Below are 15,089 nucleotides of genomic sequence, written 5' to 3' on the forward strand. Positions count from 1 at the left end.
CACACACACACACACACACACACACACACACACACACACACACACACACACACACACACACACACACACACACACACACACACACACACACACACACACACACACACACACACACACACACACACACACACACACACACACACACACACACACACACACACACACACACACACACACACACACACACACACACACACACACACACACACACACACACACACACACACACACACACACACACACACACACACACACACACACACACACACACACACACACACACACACCCTGGACAAAGACGGCAGAACAGACGCCACAAGTGCAAACTTACTGCTCGGGCTTGGAAGAACGAGAGCGCGTGTTTCTCCCTTGTTTGTCGGCTGTGTTTTGTCGCGAAGTTGTTCTCATAATGTGTCACCAGCTGGCCCGACGATACGCACTTCCGCGTTCTGCTGCCGTCCCCCGCTTATGCGGGGTCTCAGCTGCGCTTGCTTTGTTGCTGTGGTTACTCCAGCCTTGGCGTCGGAAATGTTTCAGGCGGCGATGAAATCGCGCTTACCCCCCGCCCCATCCGCGCGAGAATCCATCCATACACGAGTGCTCAGATGCCGAGCGAATGTCTGTACTCTTGACAACTATATATCGGGGGACCGATCTTTTTCAAGAGTTGAAAAATATCGGTGGCCCGATCGAAACGTCGAATCAAATAAAAATGTTTCCTTTAACGAAGCCTATACTTCGCTATACATTCTTTTAAGCACTTCATACGCTCGCGACCTTATATATATATATATATATATATATATTGGTATTATATAAAACGTCGTCAGTTACTCTAAAATCACCTCTTTCCACTCCTAGAAATGCAAGGAACACAAAAACTTTCTATCTTTACAGTGGAGTTCAAAAATTTCTATACTTTCTGGATATTAACATTGCCCACCACGAAGCCAAAAAAGTTCAAAACGCAGCAAAAATATTTGTCATGTTTTCGTACTGCGACCATCGCATACTGTAAGCGTATGAAAAATATCGCTATTACCACTCCGCGCTACACGAGCATTATAAACAAAGTGTTCCACACAAGACTTAGCACAATTAAAAACAAATGCTTTTTTAGTTACAAGACCGCTTTTCGGCATAGCATTGTCAGCGGTGTAGCACATCAGAATACAGCTGAAACGGGCTAACTAGCATGCATGTCAGCTAATATTTAGTCACTTTCTAAGTGTTACTTTTAGCCACTTTAATTATTCAGAGGCTTGTAGCCCACCGTAAGCAATATCCTGTCAGTTTTTAGAGTTTCGAAAACGCGGTCACACTCGGCGCTATCGCCCAACAAATTTAGGCTATTTTGACGAGTTGCGTGCACTGCTTTGCTTGTAAGCTTCACGAAAGCGCATGCTTGTGGCGTGATGGTCAAAAAGTTAACTATTCAGTATTTGTTAACCAGCCTGCTAGTTAGCACGTCTCAGCTGTATACTGACGTATTACACCGCTTTCAATGCTATGCCGAGAAAAGGGCTGTTCTAACTCAAAAACCTACTTTTAAAAATTGTGTAATGTCTTAGGTGAAACACCCTGCATAAAGGCTGTCGCACTGCGGCTGAAAGCTGTCCGTAAACCACTTGCCCCTACGCTTTGCACCAGGTGAACGCTTTGCGCGGCCCGAGCCCAGCACCCGGGAAAAATTTGACAGAGCAGTGCGACTCTGACCTTGCCCAGACAGACGATGCCTCGCAGGCCGTTGGTAAAGGCCGCTCAGCGCAGCACGGATCAGGGTCACTGTGCAGCTGTGCGACCGTCGATAGTGTTGCCGCAGCACACGTGCCACCGGGTTGCGGCTCCACGCGCAGACAGCCCGTGGAAGCAGCTCTGCCCCGGGGCGGTGCAAAGTGCACGGGCATTATACACGCACTGACCGCGGCGGTCGATGCAAAGCCCGGGGCCCGCGTTCCCAGGGAAACCGCGGCTCGTAAGCGTGGACGCGCCGACGCGTGCGATCGCGTGCCCCGTAGTGGTGACCACCGCGCACGTATATGTGCTCTTGCTCGCCTGGTACTTTGCGCGACGAGGTCGTCCTGATTGCGTGCGGCAGGCCTTTGAAACACGCCAAAATGTCGTCACGCATGTGATGCCATACTGGTCTGGTGTAAGCTGCTTCACACGTTCATCTTCGGGATATCGTTCTTATCCTCTTCTTTGCTTTACCGAAATCTTTCGGCCCAATTTCACCGAAAAGCGCCTATAGTTTCGAAATCAGGGGCGAGCTCTAAAGCTCGAGAACTTGTGCAGTTTTCAGATGAATAAAGCCTGCGCATGGTGGCACGGTGCAATGTAATCCATTGTCCTGTAAATGGTTTAGGGCTCCGGAAATTTCGACCACCTGGGGTTCTTTAACGTGCACTGACATCGCACAGCACACGGGCCTCTAGAGTTTCTCCTCCATCGAAATTCGACCACCGCGGCCGGGATCGAAACCGTGTCTTTCGGGTCAACAGCCGAGCGCCATAACCACTAAGCCATCAGCGCGTTCCCTGTAAATGGATTGCGTGAACGGGTACTCATAGCATCGCACACTGAGTAGCAATGTTGAACCCTCTATTCACACCTCAAAACTGTTAAAAGACTCACTACACGTTCGTGCGTTGCTATCTTCACGTTACAAACAGTCATCCTTGATCTAATATCACGTGCACTAGAGTGGGCATAATCTTTTTCTTTCTTTTTTTTCAGAGTGGGTGAGGGGAAGGGGTATTCACGGTGTACAGTCTTTGTCAAAAGTAACCAGGCTGCATGATTTGCTTCTAGCTTGTATAGTGGAGCTCTTGTGGCTTTCCTAAAGATCAAAAAGTGTTAGAAGGTAAGAAGACTCCCAGTCCTTACCTTTAACGACAATTTCAGCTTCAGGGATGCTGTAAGGGCTCCACTGTACGAGCTAGAAGCAAACCACGCAGCCTGGTTACTTTTGACAAAGACTGTACATTTATCCTCTTCGGGAGGGCCGGGGGGGGGGGGGGGGGGGGGGGGGGAGAATTACACTGCTTCGTTTACACTGGGTTGACTAAGTAGTTCTGGGAGCGGAACTGTGTGAACGTTTCAGCCCGGTTAGCATTCGGCTCTCTCCATAGCTACACGTCTCAATCGAACACATCCCACCACGAGCACAAATCCCGGAAGCCCACAGCGCAGCTGTATCTGCCTCAGTCTTGCGATTCGCGGCAACGCTATTTACATCCTAAAAACGAATTCGAACCACAAGGGAGTTAAAGGGGATTAAGCTGCAATCTAGCGCATTCCCTTTCATAAAAGAGAGTGTGCTAGGTTAAGCCTCTCCCTTTTAATCCTTCCTGTTTAACGAGTAGAACGTATGTGCTCACTGAAGCTCTCAAAGAGTGACGCATGCAGTGCATAGGCACCTAAAATGTCCCTCGCGGAAGAACCCGCCAGTCTTGGTGCTCAAATCAATGCAGGTTAGTGAGAACCGGATAGTTAGTCTGTCTCTGTGCACAGTGTTCACCGCGTCCCCTTTCGCGTGTTAACGCTCTCCGTTCACACATGCAAGCTGAACGTACTAATGATTGTAAGCGCGTGAACACAATGCGAAGAGTCACGACAGGAGCCGGGATTACTACGCTGGATCCGACTGTGCATGCATGGACCGCTTCAAGGAAGCCGAGATCACGGCTTGAGACCCCAGCTTAGAACCAGAAGTTCCGAAATGAAAAATTTCGCTTTTTTTTGTCGTGACCCATAGTTCTTCCCCATTTGCTAAAGAGACCTGAAACCGTCTACGTGGGCCGCAGCCGGCCGCTCCCCCCCCCCCCCCCCCCCCTCCCACCACGCAATTTCCACGCCCGCGCACCGCGTACCTCTCAACAACCTTGCACGGGCAGCACCCCACATTTATTTTTATCTCAACACCCTGTATTTGTACATAGTGTATATTGCCGCCCTACCCTTATCCTTTCTTCTATCGCTCACCCCTTTCTTTCCTCCTCCCCTGTACTCTCAGTCTCATTTTTGAATGTTTATCGTTTCACGGATTCTCTCCGTGTAGGGGGCAGAGGTAAAGGCAAAATGCCTGGCAGAGCCTCCGCGCCCCCGCAGTTCAAGGCAGCATTACCGCAAGCCGCAGCTCAGGTGCTTCAGGCTTCGATGACAAATGCCGCGGCTAGCAACATCTGTTCCTTCTTTTTTATTTTCTGATTACCAATAAATATCCACTAACAACAACACCTTGCCATGTGGGTAGCGATAAGCAACCCGACCCGTGCAGAGGGGGCTGACTCATCCCGACCAGCTATAGCTATAAGCAAACTCAGCTCGACAGACCGACTGCATCCATTTCAGAGGGGTTCAGATCCCGAGATCGGAGGCGGTTTTGCGAGGACAACTCCTTTGTAACGACCACCTCTGGAAACCACAGTATTATATAGAACATTTACCGCGAAGACCGCACCCACGTAAAGGAGTCGGCACACACATCCGTGCAAAAAAAAAAAAAAACATTTTTCAGCACATTTGTTGGTCAACGAGAAATCGCCATTACACGCAGGCGTAATGAAGTTGTAATGAAAGTCATCATAGACAACCAGGAGTGGCTGTTGTAATGTTTATGTCCGTTGACTGCTGCGTAGCTGGACACATTACAGAGAAGAAAACTGCGCCCAACATTTTTCTTGTTTAAAAATCGGTTCTCTCTTTCTAGCTATAGCGACGTTTGTTCGGCAACAAAGATGCATTTATTGCTGGGAAAATTGTATTTTAAAATTCAATATTTCATCTCCCTCGCCACACAAATCAACCTCGACGAAATGGACATCGCGATCGCTAGTAGCATAGCCATACTCACGGAGATGTGGGCACTCGGTATGCCCTGCATTCCGTGCGTCGCGTTTACTCGGTGACGCTTAAATGTCAACAACGAAAACTGAGCAATTAATCAGCGCTGCGCGAAGAAATTTTGAAGACGGAACGAAATTTGCACGACCCACCCATGTGCCGAATATACATGCGTTTTGTGCAGTAGACCGGTAGCTAGTGAGCCTTCAATAAGCGTCATAATTCTCTTTTTGCAGTCTTTTTTTTTTTTAGAGCGCAGGTTCTAAATAACTACCCAGTGGAGCCAAAAACCGCTCAGCTTATAGCGAGATTAACATTCCATCTAAGCACTGCAGAAGCAGCGATCTTTTTGGCGCAGCAGTTTTTCCGAACAACCTGACGTAAGCACACAAGTCAAACAGAAATGCCTTTTTGGTCACTTCGTATCCGGCTGACTGCATACACACCAACAGAAAGTGTTACTGACATTCTCTTTACAATGCAATGAGCTAAATATAGCCTGAGTCGTTTTGGGACGTTGAAACTCCATGAACATTATGAACGTTGATGGTTTGGTTCGGTTTATGGGGGTTTAACGTCCCAAAGCAACTCAGGCTATGAGAGACGCCTTAGTGAAGGGCTCTGGAAATTTTGACCACCTGACATCGCACAGTACACGGGCCTCAAGAATTTCGCTTCCATCGGCCGTTGAAACTCTATAAAACCAAAGCAAGCAATGAGCAAAAAAAGTGCTCTCTAGCGCGAGCGAATGGGCCACAGCTATCAGGCGCACTCAAAAACCGCGGCTGAGCGCCGCTTGCGCTATCTCTTCGAGGCTGTCTTCATACGATATGCAAAATCACATGCGAAGCCCAATTCAGATCTCTTGCTCCATACCATGTAAAAACCAACAGGCTAATCTGTTCCATCGGAACGGCGTACACCGCTTTCCTGAGGTCAAAGTTCAAAACAACTTCTTCACTCACTTGGATTTCGACATCCCCGACGAAAAAGACTCCGATAAATGTAGCGACGGCACTGGCTACGACGAATGGAACTGCGCGTCGCGTGTCCCTTCGGTGAGCTCGGGACGGAAACCGTCCAAACTCATCATCCCGCTAGGAAACAGGCGCGACATAGATCGACGCGGGCACATTTTAGAGAGCTACGTATATATATATGGAAAGCGAACGACGCCAGTTATCCGAGACGCTAATTCGAAAAATGGCGCAAAAATGCGAGCGTTTTTTCGAAACGATGCGCCGCAGAGTCGCCCACCCTCACTCTCTCTCTCCCGGCGCGCAGTAAATAGATCGAGGCAGGCACTTTCGCAACACCCATCAAGCGTGCGAAGCGTGCTCTCCCAGGGCGGCCCTATTTCCGGAGGGCAAAACAGAAAACCACCGTTCTGACTGCCCGTGGCAGCTGATAAACTCCTAGTAGCCGCATGCCACAAAATCCAATCCACTAAAAGACTCAAAATCAGGAATTCAGAGATAGTCGCGCCACCTTCCAATTGCTAAACGAACTACAAAAAAACAATAAATTGAAGGTAATATATTACAGGCGTTGTTTTTATACGCCCATAGGGAGCGCATCCCGCTGCTAGCCAACACAAACAGTGCAGTACAAATGGATGCACTTTGAAGCGAAGTTTCGCAGCTGTTGCCGTTAAACAACTCGAGGCAACCAGCACTGTGCGGGAAGCACTCCGGTGGAAGTGGAAAGGGGGAAGAGGGGACGTTCCGCGCTCTGCACATTTTCCGCATCATCACTCGTCGAGCTCGTACTTCGCCGCCCACGCTGCTTGCCGCAGCTGCTCCTGTTCCTGCTCGAGCCCGGGCCGCGCGTCATGTGCGCCTGAACCAGCCACGCTTTCCACTACTTTCCTCCACGCAGCGCGCGCCGGTGCATAGCATAGAGCCGGGGCAGGTGTGCTTAAACACGGGAAGACTCCAGGTAGGGAGTGCCAGCCTTCATTAATGTTCAGTCCGGCTAAGAAGTCCCATTTCCGAGGTTCGGTTGTCTTGGCCACGCAGATGCGTTGTTCAAGCATATTTTTTGTATAATTGATTTGGTTTTGGTTCGGTTTTGTGGTGGTTTAACGTGTATGATTGAATGAGTAAATACTGTATTCATTAGCTTCATAGTTATCTGTTCTGATCAATCTGTACTGAACAAAGCTAGACATTCTGTACAACCGTGACATGAAATTGAGCAGTGCAAGCGATAAAAGAGGGTCACAGGTAAAGCTGCGCGTCCCTCATTCATCTATGGAGTCAAGCTTCATTGGCAGCATAGCGGTAACGCAGTCTGCCACTATCACCTCGCCCGGTTTTCCCATGATCTTGGCAGAGTTCTGATTAGTCATAAAGCGATCGCCTCTTTTTCTAAGCAACGCTTGAGGCGATTCTCAAGAACGCCGATTACGTATCAGAGGGATTGCGTGCGAGCGCACCGGACTAAGGCGACATTCTTCTTCTTGCTTCAGCTTGCCCACTTGTCTATGGTTGATCGCTGTTTCGAATGAGTGCCCTCAACTTTTGCCTGTCCTAGGCTGTCTCCAATGGCAACCTCTTCACCGATTTTCCCCAGCTCTTCTTTGGTCGTACCCGTGTCGTAAACTTTCGTCCCTTCAAATCACATGGCCAAACAGACGAAGTCCTGACTGCATGTGCTTCGCTCTAACTTGCATATGAGCCTTGTGTGGTCATTCCGTACCAAAGCCTTCTCATCTCAGTAACAGCCGTTATGTCGGCATTCTGTTTACCTTCTGCCTCAGGAGCGCGGTGAGAACCAATATATATTTCAGATCGGCAAAGGTCGCGGAGGTGAAGAGCGAAGTCATGAGCGACATTGCCGTAGCCACCTACGCAATAGTGGATTCAACGTGATTACGCGTTTGTACCCGCTGCTGTGGCTCAGGGGTTAGTACGCTCGGCTACAGAGCCGGAGACCCAAGGTTGAATCCCGGCCACGGCGGCGGCCGCGTTTCGATGGAGGCTGAACGCAGAAGGATTCATATGCGGTGCGATGTCAGCGCACGTCAGAGAACCCCAGGCGGTCTAAATTAATCCACAGCCCTCCAGTACGGCACTTAAAGCCCATATATGTGGCACCGGGACGTTAAGCCCCATAATTTACTTCAAAGTACTTATTTATCCCTGCAGACAGTTAGAACTCTAGGGTCATTCTTGAGAGGAACTAGTGACTGTTCTCATTTGAATAATGCACGTCGCACTCCTCGCTGGGCAAACGTTTCATTTCATTTCATTTTAATACCTTAAAGACCCACTGGGGGTATTACATAAGGGGTGGGTACAAACAGTCAAATGAACAAGTTTTATGTTGAAAAATGGTTGGTAACAGCTTCGGCGAATGTGGATGGGCATGAGATGGTAGCGATGTCATTGGAGAGGTCGTTCTGGCGGAAAAAAAAATAGGGTGGGCAATAGTAAAAGGGACTGGGTTACAATCATCTGTGACGATGACGGTTCTTCATCAGCACGGTTACACCTCGTGGCTATACGACGACGGTCACATGCGTACTTTGAAAGAAATTTTTTCAGGGATAGACTGCATGGCGAATGCAGTCTCCATTATGGGACCAACGGATGCCAGTCTAACTACCTTCGGCGTCACTTGAGCACACGGCAAGGGCGAAGAAACAAAATGTACAATACTTAATCAGCATGTTAGAATCAATCCAGAAAAAACCGCTCGCTTCATAACACGCAAATACAGCCCTCACTACAGCATAACAGCGATAAAACTTGATATCGGCCTCGAGCCTTTAGAAATTCGCCGTTCCATTGCGCTTTTGTGCTTATTTCATAAATATCTTTACAGCACAAGGCCATCTCCATTACCTCTTGAAACGCCTACACGCATTTATAACCAGAACAGCATAAAACGCATTTACGGAAACACCCTCGCTTTTAATTCATCTGCACTTCCACGTGCCATCGCTCTTTGGAATGATCTTCCTGACAGTATCGCATGCATCGGCAGCCATCAACCATTCCAGGATCAACTACGTAAATATCTCACATGACATCGCTTTTTCTCCTATCTGATTTTCTTTGTCGCAGTGTACTTTTGTTCCTTTGTTGCCATTGCGTTTTGTTCTGGCCGTATGTCCGGCATTCATGCTACTAATAAGTACCTTGTATCCTATGTATATTTTCGCCTTTAAGTTTTGCCTTGTACATTAGTTTCTTTTTGCTTATTCTTTTCTATCTCATGTTGCATTAATTAGTTTCTTTTGCACATTTTGTCGTTCTTTGCCCCCCTTACTCAATGCCCTTCTGGGGCCTGTAAGGTATTATGAATAAATAATAAATAAATCGGTAAATCGTAAATCGTAAAATGTGGGGCTTAACGTTCCGGAGCAAAGCATGAGTTATGAAGGCGCGCAATAGTGGGGAACTCCGTATTAATTTAGTCCACCTTGGGTTCATCAGCGTGTACTGACACCGCACAGCACACGTGCGTTTTTGTATTTCGAAATACGGCCGCCGCGTCCGGCATCGAACCCGCGAGCTAACGAGCAGCCGGGTATCAAAGCCACTGAACTACCGAGGCAGTTAATAAACGATATGCAAACGTAAATGTGCACTACAAAATGCCTATTCGATGGAAATTGGTAGTCGATGCTCGCGAGAATAAGAAAAACGGATTGGGGACTACCTTCGGGCATACGCGCATAACCATGGCTAACTAGCATAAGCAAGGAACGCACGATGGTTACACTACTTGCACCTTTCGCCCTCAACAGCCCAGAACTGGCTGTCGTGACAGCGTTACTTTATTTATTTTATTTATTTACTTTATTTATTCAATACTGCAGGCCTTTACGGCCCAAGCAGGAGGGGCATACAAATGACATAAGTGTACAGAACGAATGATAGCAAATAATAATTTCAAAACACTTGTTCTTTGGGCAATAGAACATGAGCAAAACAAGGACTAAACAAAATGCAAACCGAGCTCTTCATTTGGGACAGTCAAACATAAACAAACAGAAGTAAGTCAATGAATGAAATATGCAAAAATGAAATGTCAAACTTGCAGCAAGGCAAAAACACGATCAGTTTGGGCAACCAAAAAGCAGACAAGAAAAATATTCAATATATATACGACCTCGCGAAAGCGAAAAGTTAGCGCAGAACTTCGTACAGCGTTACAATTTGATATATTTATAAGTCGTTTCACTGCGTCCTCATTCGCAAAGCAGCCGCAAAAAACACTACTGCGGAAAAAAAAAATCCATCAAACTTATTCGCAAATACCGTAATTTCTGGTATACAGTCCACACCCGATATACACTCCGCAGTCTGTGCACAGAATCGCATCGCAAATTTCATGCTATACTGGGTGATATTAAAGAAATAGTACTCAGACCGCACCTGCAGATAGTCCGCATAGCGTAAAATTTCTAGTTCTTAGTATAGTCCGCGCATACCGTAGCGGTGGACTAATGGTTTGAGCATCTACCTCGCTTGCGGGAGACGCGGAGTTCGATCCCCAGTTTCCCCTGGTACCCACCGGTGACGTGATGAAAGCTTTTCCCTGCTCGGCTCGGCTTATCTAGGGTGAAATGCTTATATCACAAACCCGGCCTACCTTGTGTGAACGGAATTACCTTGTGCCATGACGCTTTTTGGCCTCAGTTGTCCTTGCGCCATTAAAATTCACTATCAGCAACATAGCGTACGGGCTATATAACGGAATGAACAGCAAATGGTTGCGGTATTGATAAAAGGGCGATGAAGAGCTTAGTCTCCTTGATTTTTAACTTTCTTTCGTTACCAGCAAATTCCGGCAAAAATGCTCACGCTGTTTCCAACCTCAAGAGACAGGCTTTTGTTCTTTTTTGTGCTTATCGTTTATTATCGTTACTTTTGTCTACACCGCATGCATCAAAACAGCAAGATTGGCTGGCTGAGTAGCAATCCATCTTAGTTGGACAGCTCTAGAAAAAAAAAAACGCAGCGAGACACGAGTACACTCACAGATACACAACAGCGCCGCTCGTCGTTTACTGCTGGCGCGCTTACACATCGGAAGCTACGTCCAGACTTTGTGGGCTCTTTCTTTAGCGCTTGCTGCATTAAAAATCCAATATCTATAGCATGTATGTGACGTAAATAGTACAGGTAGTTTTCCCATAATTGATAAGTTGAGTTCGCTGAAAGTACCGAAAACCCACGCAGCGCTGTGCCGCAGCCAATTGCTTTTATGTAGATATTTAAATTTCGCGCGCCAGAGCCTTGCCGTACAGAGGTTTGGAAGTAGAGATGTGAAGGCCTGAAAAAAACACTGCAATTTTGGAAAAAAAACGTTTTTTTTTTCGTTTTTTTCAGACGAGGGAAAATGGAAAGAAACTTCGAAAATTTCAATTTCAAAATGCAATTTGAAGGTTTTATGGCTGCTTGCTTTCAGTTTGGGTTTTTGTTTTTGCTTTGAAAACCATTACAGCATTCATCGTTAAAAGATTGGAGAGCAGTCGTCATCGACGGTGCCAGGTAGTGCTTTTAAAACGTTCGTGCTGCGAGTACGCGGGTTGAAGGCCAGGTCACATATAAGCTCCAGGCTTGACTTAAAACACACTAATAGTTTGAACAAAATGGCTGCAAATTCTACAGCGCTACACACACGGCATAAATAACATAGGCTGCTGTGCACGTAAGCGGTTTTAGCCAAATACAAGCCTAGCTTCTTGATTTCCAACGTAGCAGAGTACAGGACATCCGCAGGAATTTGGTCCAGGACAGGGGTCTTCAGCGAAGCACGTGGCCCCATTACCTGGTGGCAAGACCTTTGCACCAACCAGCCGCTAACTCCTCTGGCTTGCCGACTGCTGCAGATACCATAATCAACCGCCAGCTGCGAACGAAACTGGTCACGTTTCGGAAACGTCCATACAAGGATTCGCAACAGGCTTTCAGGGGAACGCGTTCGAAAGCTTGTGTATGTGCAGTTGAACCTAGCTGTGGAGACACCTTCAATCCATGCTGCTGAGCGTAGTGCCGCATCCAGCGACAGTGACTCTGAGTCCGATGTGGAGTGACTTGTAGATCAGTTTTCATGTTCCCTTTCTCAGTGCAATAGAACAAGAATTTCGTTCCACAAATATGATATTTATATTTCCATATTCGCCTGAAGTGCAAATCTTTATTTATCTTCTCGGTGCAATAGAAAAAGAAGTTTGTTTCACAATATGACATATATAACTACATATTCGACTGAACTTCGGAGTATTCATGGAGGAAGAAAAACTAGGAGGGAGCATGACGTCACAATCTTGAAGCCTAGTCATAAAAAATATAATGGAAAGAATCATGGGAAATAGGCCCTCACGTGACAAGGCAGTGGTAGCTCTTAGCCGGATTTCGGTTTCGGTTTCGCTCTCTCGTTGTACGAGCAACTGCGCGACCATCTGCTTGTGTTCACTGACGGCTCCGTGGTGAGCGCTAACTGCTCCCTCGCCGCAGCGGCCACCATCCCCGAGCGACGCGTGCGCTGACTGCGGCGCAGTGGAGAACATGCTCCTTCGCTGTGCCGCTTCTGCAGTGCCGCGTCGCGAGATTCTCGCGGCCTGCAGGGCGCTGGGAATCATCCCGGACAGTCTCGAAGCGCTCCTGTGGCCTCGCGGCAGTGTGCGCACCCGTGACAGAACAATGGTGAGCCTCTGTGCGTTCATCGAGCAGGCGGGCTTGACTTCCCGCTCGCTCTTCGCCAGGTAGTGTACGCGTGACATGAACGCTCCGTGGGTGCTACCTCGGACGGTATACGCGGCCGGGCGCCCCACCCCGGCCGCTAATGCGGTGTGCCGCGCGCGCGATTAGTCCGAGACAGGACGCTACGAGCGCGCGGCTATGTATACATACAGTTTACTTCTTTTTGTAAGTGATTGTGCGCAGTGGCTGGGAGACCCCGCGCAGGTGCAGGGGCAGACGTAAAACCGCCGGCACTCTCTGTCTCGACAGCGAGAGAGAGAGAAATACTTCACTGCTGCATTTCACGTCGGAACCACGTATGTGCGCGAGCGTATTCGGCACGACTTGTGCCGGGCCCATGGGCGGGCCGAGGTCCGCCTGAGAAATAGAATCTTGCGCAGCGCGCCGGAGCGCTCGTTAAACACGTCCGTCCGCCGTGAGCGCTCTGGAAGCCGCTGCGCCCTTTTTTAGAGGCTCGTTTCTTCGCCTACTCTCGAGTTCTCCACTTATAGCATGCGCTGAAATAAAAGCTCCGTATGTGTGTATAACGACGAAAGGAATTCCTCTCCATTCTCTTTATGAACCACAGTTGAACAGTGACGAGGTCGCGGCCGCACCCTTTGATGAAATGTTTACCTGCAGTTTTCTACAGTGCGCCCAAAAACTCAAGAGTGTAATCAACAGAAGTGTTGAGACGCGGAGCCTTGAGACAACCTCGAGCTTGGTACGCAGTCCGCCAAAGCTGCAACACAGGCGCTGCGCTTCTGCGCTACATCGGAGCACGGACGTTCACTAAAAAGCACCGCTGGCTGGCAGTCTGGTAACTGTGGAGGAGGGCCTATTTCCCATGAGTCAGTGCGCAAAAGGGCCCTCGGTAGCGGCGTCAGAGGAGGATGGCTTGCAGAGGCTGAGCGCACTCTCTCCTAGTTTTTTTTACCTCCATGGGAGTATTATTATTGATCGTCGTGCTGTTGCAAATAAATCTGTTTTTGTCATGTTTTGCAAAATTTCCAATTTTTCATGAAAAAAACCCTGAAAAAGACGGTTTTTTTCATGCCATTCAAAATTTCATGAAATTTTACATCTCTATTTGGAAGTGGCTGGGAGCAACAAACGGAACAAGTAGTGTGTAGAACAGATTTCCGACGGGCGTCAAGAAAGCCTCCGCTAGGACTGGTTTTCCCTTTGCCTACCATCTCCGGCATGGTCTAGTGGTTAGGATACCTGGCTCTCACCCAGGAGGCCCGGGTTCGATTCCCGGTGTCGGAACAGAATTTTTTTTTTCTTTTAAAGCAGCTTTTTTTTTTCTTTCTGTCGTTTTCACTACGGAAATCACACGGTACGCAACTGCACGCGGTGCACATTTAGTTTTCTCTGAGTTCTCGATTACAAATCAGGCAGCGTGCCATCGCGCAGCGCGCGGTTGGAAAAAATTTTGATCCCTACCCCTGTTCTAGCGCCTGTCGAAACGGGGGACGTGTTTCTTGTTTGCTTCGGAGGCCTCACTTCTCGAGAAAAAAATAAAAAGTCGGAAACGTTATTCCTGCCCGCAACGCCGCTAGACCAAGGGTTCATCTTCCGCCAAAAAGAACGAGCGGCATTTGCGGTTCTGTGCGTGAAAAAAAAAAAAAAAATGTGATTCAAGCTTCGCGCGTAAACTTGTGGAATCGACGCGGAATGAAAACCGCCGCTTCTGTGACACACCCAACCGCTGCGCACTCTCTCTCCTTTTTGTATTTTTTTAGCGCGACGATTTCGCGACAACGTTTGTTCGGGAACACTGTATGAGGTCGACGTTACAAAAAGGAGTCCACCTCAGTGCGCCCTATTTCTAGATGCTCGAGATATGAAAACAGCGAAAGCCAGCTCCTACGATTAAGGAGGGGTGTGAGACGCGATGTATGGTAGCAGCCATCTAATACAGCCCAGGCTAGCAGCTTACAGTGTGCGTAAGTATTTGGAGGGTGATATTTTTAACCTTTGTAGGTTTTTCTTTTTTTAATTTTGAACGACACGTCGGTGCGCTCTGTTGAGCTGAATTGTATAACAAGGCGGACATTGTGTACCTCGTATGGATCAGTAATTAGAGGGTTAATTAACTGAAAATACCTAATAAACCTTTTCGATCTTTGACTTTAGGGGCAACGTTATATTGCAAAATTAAAGGCCGTCAACATCGAGGGCTAGTCCTTCTTAAGATTTTCCTGACTTGCGGTGTGGTTAGAAATATCGAACGTCAAAAATTACGCATTCGAAAGCTTGCTGAGTTGTTGCACTTCCCACACGATGTAATTATACAATGGCGCCACCGCGCGTGGTATCGTCTCCGAAATCAAGTTCACTTCGTTTACATCATCAAGTACTGCACCAGTGTTTAATGCATAAGTGCGAGAAATGCCATTTTATAAATATGCAACGCCGGAAATCCAACTCCACGGACTTTCAAATGCGTATATTTTGACGTTCTATATTTCGAAACACTTTACCGATTGGGAAAATTTAAAAACACAGATCTACTTCGACGTTGACGGCCATCAATTTCGC

The 15,089-nt window shown here is 47.8% G+C and overlaps 1 protein-coding gene and 1 non-coding gene across 7 annotated transcripts in view; one reads left to right on the forward strand and one right to left on the reverse strand.

Annotated features, from left to right (window-relative positions):
* The window catches only part of LOC149363053 (cholesterol transporter ABCA5-like), a 144,022-nt gene that overhangs the window by 52,530 nt on the left and 76,403 nt on the right, over window positions 1-15,089 (reverse strand). The window contains exon 1 of one of the 6 annotated variants that reach the window (XM_089573350.1): window positions 5,811-6,114. The exons of the other annotated variants lie outside the window; for them this stretch is intronic. The gene's annotated coding sequence lies outside the window, so the exon portion shown is untranslated. Of the gene's footprint in view, window positions 1-5,810; window positions 6,115-15,089 lie in introns of those variants that run through there. 6 annotated transcript variants of the gene reach the window in all.
* On the forward strand, window positions 13,743-13,814 carry TRNAE-CUC (transfer RNA glutamic acid (anticodon CUC)). The gene has a single exon. It is a non-coding gene; the product is annotated as a tRNA-Glu (tRNA).

This window comes from Amblyomma mixtum, chromosome 2 (genome assembly GCF_055824585.1).
Source record: "Amblyomma mixtum isolate Tamu chromosome 2, ASM5582458v1, whole genome shotgun sequence".
NCBI classification, from domain to species: Eukaryota; Metazoa; Arthropoda; class Arachnida; order Ixodida; family Ixodidae; genus Amblyomma; species Amblyomma mixtum.